The sequence below is a fragment of the Stegostoma tigrinum genome, unplaced genomic scaffold (assembly GCF_030684315.1).
Source record: "Stegostoma tigrinum isolate sSteTig4 unplaced genomic scaffold, sSteTig4.hap1 scaffold_215, whole genome shotgun sequence".
In the NCBI taxonomy this organism is placed as follows: domain Eukaryota; kingdom Metazoa; phylum Chordata; class Chondrichthyes; order Orectolobiformes; family Stegostomatidae; genus Stegostoma; species Stegostoma tigrinum.
Genome location: NW_026728152.1, coordinates 427,101 through 433,100, shown reverse-complemented (window position 1 = coordinate 433,100; position 6,000 = coordinate 427,101).

The following is a 6,000-nucleotide window of genomic DNA, read 5'->3' as shown; positions in this document are numbered from 1 at the left end:
TTCTCTTTGTGGGGGTGGGTATGAAAGAGAACCTCCCGTTCGGGGATCAATATTAATGTTGTAGAGTCAGTAGAGAGGCAGTGCTGCACTGTGGAGGGTCAATAAGAAGCATGTAGCTCCACTGGCAAGGTGCCAGTGATGACAGAATGCTGCACTGCCAGAGGATCAGCAATGAGGGAAAACTGTATTGTCAGAGTGTCTTCGTCAAGAAAGTGCCACTCTGTCGGAAGGCCAATATTAAGGGAGTGCTGCACTGTCACAGGATCAATATTAGGGGTGTGCTGCACTAACAGAGGGTCAGTGTTGATTGAATGCTTGACTGTTGCAGAGCCAGGACTGAGGGAATCCTGCATCGTTCCAGTGTCATCATTGAGGGAGTGCTGCACTGTTAAGGGCCGATAGTAAGGGAGTGTGACACTGTCAGAGGTGGGCTACAGTATCAGAGGGTGAGTAATGAGGGAATGCTGCGCTGTCGGAGGGTCAGCACTGAGGTGGGCTGTACTGTCAGATCGTCAATGTAAATAATAATGTCAGGGGAGTGCTGCATTGTGAGTTGGTCCATATTAAGGGAACGCTGAAACTGTCAGTGATGCTCAGGGTGTGCAACACTGTCAGAGGGAGTGATGTACTCTGAGTGTCAGCACGGAGGCTGACCTTCACTGTAATTGTGTCAGAATTAAAAGACCGGTCAGAGGATATAAACTGAGGCATTTCAGAGCCATCAGAAGGTCGAAACTGAGGTGTTTCAGATCAGTTTGAGGGTGCCTCATTTTAATGTGGTCAGACTTGAGCAAGTGCTTCATTGTCAGAGGCTCAGAACCAAGTGAATGCCTCGTTATCAGACACTGTCCTAAAGAGGGCCTTGTTGTTCGTGGCTGTGTTGTAAGGCAATTCCTCATTGCTGCAGGATCAGCCTTGAGAGTGTGCCAGTCTGGAAGGAGTGCCTAAAAACTGAGAGAGTGCTACACAATTCGAGATTCAGCGCTGAGTAAGTGCCTCATTGTCACAGAGTTAGTTCTGAGGCAGGGTCACATTGCCTTAGGGTCAATTCTGAGGGTGTATGAGGAGCAGACTGTAAATACTGAGTCAGTAGCTCAGTGCATTGGATTCAGAGTTGATGGAGTACAAGATGATTAGAAGTTCAGTCCTGAAGTATTGCAGCTCTGTCAGAGGGTAAGAACTGAGGGGGCAGTGCTTTGCTGTCAGCGGATCAGTTCTGAGGCAGTACCTCATTGCTGGAGGGTCAGATGTGGACGAGTGTCACATTGTCAGAAGGCCAGTTCTGAATAAGTGACTTTTTGTCAGAAGGCCAATACTCAGTCAGTGGCTCATTTTGAGCAGATCAGAATTGAGGGTTTGCAACACTTCTCGAGATTCGGTCTGGAGACATTACTGCTACACGCCTGAATTGAGGGAGTGCTGCAAGATTGGAGGGTGAAAATAAACCCGAAAACAGTGACCCCTTTCAATAACCTGTAAAACACAGGGATGACTGTAAATAATCCCTAAAACGCAGAGGCCTTTGTAGGAGTGCCTCAGTGTAATGTTTTCAGAATTGAGGGAGTGCCACGTGATTACAGATTCACTGCTGATGGAGTAGCTCATTGTCACAGGGTCAGTTCTGAGGCAGGGCTGCTTTGCTGGAGGGTCACTTCTGAGTGAGTGTATTAGTATCAGCCCCATGTTGTAGGGACTGTACTTTTCCAGGAAGACAGTTAGAATCATCTTTAATTATAAACTAATCTGAAATACTGTTTGACTTGTTAAGGTTACAATACATCCTGAGTCACCTACAGAAGACGCACTTGCTCTCCCTGTCTCTCTCGGTAAGCAAAGGTAGTTTCTTTCAGACTACTCTCAGAAATAAAGTGCTGCGCTGCTGGTCAGTATTGAAGGAATGCTCCATTGTTGGAGGATCAGTACTGAGGGAGTGCTGGACTGTCACAGGGCCAAGATTATGGGTGTGCTGTGCTTTCAGAAGGTCACAAGCAAACAAGCACTGCCAGACATAAAAAACAAAAGAACTGCGGATGCTGTAAGTCGGGAACAAAAAGAAAATTGCCGGAAAATCTCAGCAGGCCTGGCAGCATCTGTGCAGGAGAAAACAGATTCAATGTTTCGAGTCCATTGACCCTTCCTCAGAACTGGGGATCTTCCTCAGAACAGTTCTGAGGAAGGGTCACTGGACCCGAAATGTTATCTCTGTTTTTGCCTCCACAGATGCTGCCAGACCTGCTGAGCTTTTCCAGCACTGCCAGACAACTGACGCTCTGATTGTGAAACACTCCCTCAGTACTGACCCTCCAACACTGCGTACTCTCTGATGACTGATTCTCTGACGGTGCATCTCTGCCACAGAATTAACCCTCCGTCATACTGGTGTTCTCTCAGCAATAACACTCTGAGAATGCCATGCTCCCTGACTATTGACACTCTGGCCGTGGGACACCACTTCAAATTTAACCCTTCAGCAGTGCAGCACACACTCATCATTGCCTCTCTGATATTGCAGTGCTGCCTTCATCCTGACCCTTTCACAGTGCAGGACACACTAATATTGAACATCTTCAAGTGCCGCTCTCCCTCAGTGCTGACCCCCCTCTCATTTCTGACCCATTCAGTGTAGCATACCCTTTATTCTGAACCCCTCAGTGCAGCACTCCCTCAACGCTGACCTGCTTCAGTGCTGACCCCCTTCAGTCCTGATCCCCCTCAGAACAGCACTCCCGCAGTGCTGACCCCACACTGTGCTGCACTCCCTCAGAGCTCACCCACTTATCGCTGACGACCCCCTCACTTCAGCACTCCCTGATCACCTGGTCGTGCATCACTCCCTTTCTCCGACCCCTCGGACGGTGCAGCACTACGTCAGCGCTGACCCGCCAACAAGATAATGTCAGAGAGATGTACTCCCATCACATTGACCCTCTGAGACTGGAGCATTTGCTAATGTTGGCCCTCTCACAGTGAAGCTCTCTGTTTAGTCCCTCTGACATGCCTTTTATTACAGGTCTTTTCACAACGCACTGCCCCGTCATCATTGATTCTCTGACAGTGTAGCCCTCTGTTAATATTGAATTTGTGACAGTGCACAACTCCATTAATATTTGCCCTCTGATAGTGCAGCCCTTCCTCAGTCCTGACTCTCTGACAATGCAGCAGTCCCCTAATTACTGTCAGAGGGTCGATACTGAGAGAATGCTGCACTGTCAGAGTCAGCTGCCCGCAGTCCTATCAGACATTCAGTATTGAAGGTATGGGAGAGGGTGAGTGTCAGTGAATTCTGCACTGCAACAGGGCCAACAGTGTTGTCCCATGGCCAGAGTGTCCATGGTAAGGAAGAACTGCAATGTCAATGCAACAGGGTCGGGACTGAGGTCAGAATTGAGACAGTACTGCAGGATTAGAGAGTCAGTGTTGTGGCTGGGGAGCACTCTGAGGTCCAGTACTGAGGGAAAGCTTCATGATCAGTGGGTCAGTTCTAAAGCTGTGCTACTTTGTCAGAGGGCCATACTAATGCAGTGCCTCATTGTAATGGGATAAGAATTGAGGGAATGTCGCACATGCATCACTAGCTCATCATTGACTGTCTAACAGTGCAGCACACTCTTAGTATTGACCTTCCAACAGTGTCGAGCAGTGTGACACATGCAGTATTAAGAGAGTACTGCACTGTCAGAGGGTCAATGATGGGAGAGTGCTGTGCTGTTGGAAGGTGTGTACTGAAAGGGAGCCGCCCTGCCAGAGGGCCTATGTTAAGGCAGTGCAGCATTGTGAGAGGGTCGATATTAAGTGCATGCTCCTGTCTCAGAGGGTCAATTTGATGGGACAACATGCCTCTGAAACTAACTTGTTGGAGTGCTGCACCGCCTGAGGGTTCGTCTGAAGGGAGTGATGCCCTGTCAGATGATGAGCTTTCCCTCATCTTTAACCGTCTGACAGTGCAGCACTCCCATAATATTAACCCGCTACCAGTGTGGCACTTGCTTACAATTGAACTTCTGACAGTGCACAAGTCCAACAAAATGATCCTCTTGAGTGTCGCACACACTCAATATTGGCCCTCCAACAGTGCAGCACTCCCTCAGGACTGACTGTCTGACATTGATACGTGGATCGTGGAGCAATCCTGTAATATTGACCCACTGACACAGCAGAACTCCCTCAATATTGTTTTTCTGACAGTAATGCACTACTGATCCTTCGGCAGTGCCCCTTGATATCAATCTTTTCACATTAGACCACTCCCTCAGCACTAACTCTCTGAATGTGCAGCACTTCTCAGGACTGATTCTGTGATATTTCAGCACTCCCACATCATTAACCATCTGACAGTGCAGCCCTCCCTTTATATCAACCCTCCAACAGTGCAGTGTTTCCTTAATATTGGACCTCTGATTGTGTGATACTCCCTCAGTGCAAAACTCTGACAATACAGCACTCTCTCTGAAATAACTCTCTGATTAAGCACTTCCTCTGTGCTAACCCTCTGAAAATGGAGCTTTCTCTCATTACTGACCCTTTGCAGTGCCGCACTGCCTCAGTACTCACTCACCACAAGTGCAGCACTCCATTAAGAGTGATCCTCTGACAGTGTGGCACTCCCCTAATATTGGTCCACTGACTGTGTGGCACTCCCTTAATACTGACCTGCTCGCGGTGCATCACTGCTCTAATATCAAACCTGCAGCTCTATCAGAGGGTCTGTCCTGAGCAAGTGCCCCATCGTCAGCATGTCAATTCTGAGGCAGTGCCTCTATATCAGTGAGTCAACATTGAGGTAGCTCCTGACGGTCAGAATTACGGGAGTGCCTCATAGTTAGAGGGTCATTAACTGAGGGACAGCCTCATGATCAGCGGGTCAGTCTTTACGGACTGCCTTATAGCCAGTGTGTCAGTTCTGAGGCAGTGCCCTCAATGTAACAGATTTAGAAATGGGGTAGGGGGCACATGATTAGAAGGTCAGTAATAAGCTATTGGAACTTTGTCAGAGGGTCAGTACTCAGCGAGTGCCTCATTGACATCGGGTCCATACAGAGGGTTTGCACTGAGGGAATGCTTCCTTGTCAGAGATTCAGAAGTGAGAAAGTGCCTCATTGTCAGAGGCTCATTCCTGAGGCAGTGCCTCATTGTCAGAGTGACATAATCAGATAGCACTCCCTCAATTCTAAACCTTAATACTGACCCTCTGACAATGAAGCACTGCCTCAGGACTGACCCTATGATAATGAAGTGTTCCTCAGGATTGAACCATTGACAATGTGACTCTCCATTCGTGTTGACCTTATGATAATGGGGTTCTCCTGAAGTACTGACCCTCTGAAGGTTGTGCACTGCCTCAGTACTGACCCTCTAAATATCTGCCACTCGGTCAATTCTGACCTCCTTACGATGAGGCATTACCTCAATACTGACTGGGGTGCAGGTCTCTGGCACAGAGTCTGTCGCTCTTGCAACGAAGGGAAGGGGGTATAGGAGGAGAGTGTTAGTCATTGGGGACTGAATAGTAAGAGGGACAGATTGAAGGCTTGTTTGGAACCGAAGAGACTCACGATTGGTGCGTTGCCTCCAGGTGCTAGGGTCCGTGTTATCTCGGATAGTGTCTTTGGGGTCCTGAAGGCAGAGGGTGACCAGCCCCAAGCCATGGTCCACATAGGTACCAACGACATAGGTAGAAAGAGGGATAGGGATGTCAGGCAGGATTTCAGGGAGCTCCGCTGGAAGCTGAGAGCTCAAACAAACGGAGTGGTTATCTCTGGTTTGTTACCCGTGCCAAGTGATAGCGAGGCAAAGAACAGGGAGAGATTTCAGCTGAACACGGGGCTGCAGGGATGCTGCAGGTGGGAGGGCTTCAGGTACATGGACAATTGGGGCTCATTCTGGGGAAGGTGGGACCTCTACAAACAGGACGGTATCCACTTGAACCAGAGGGGCACTAATATCCTGGGCGGGAAATTAGCTAGTGCTGTTCGGGTGGGTTTAAACTAGCTTAGCAAGGGG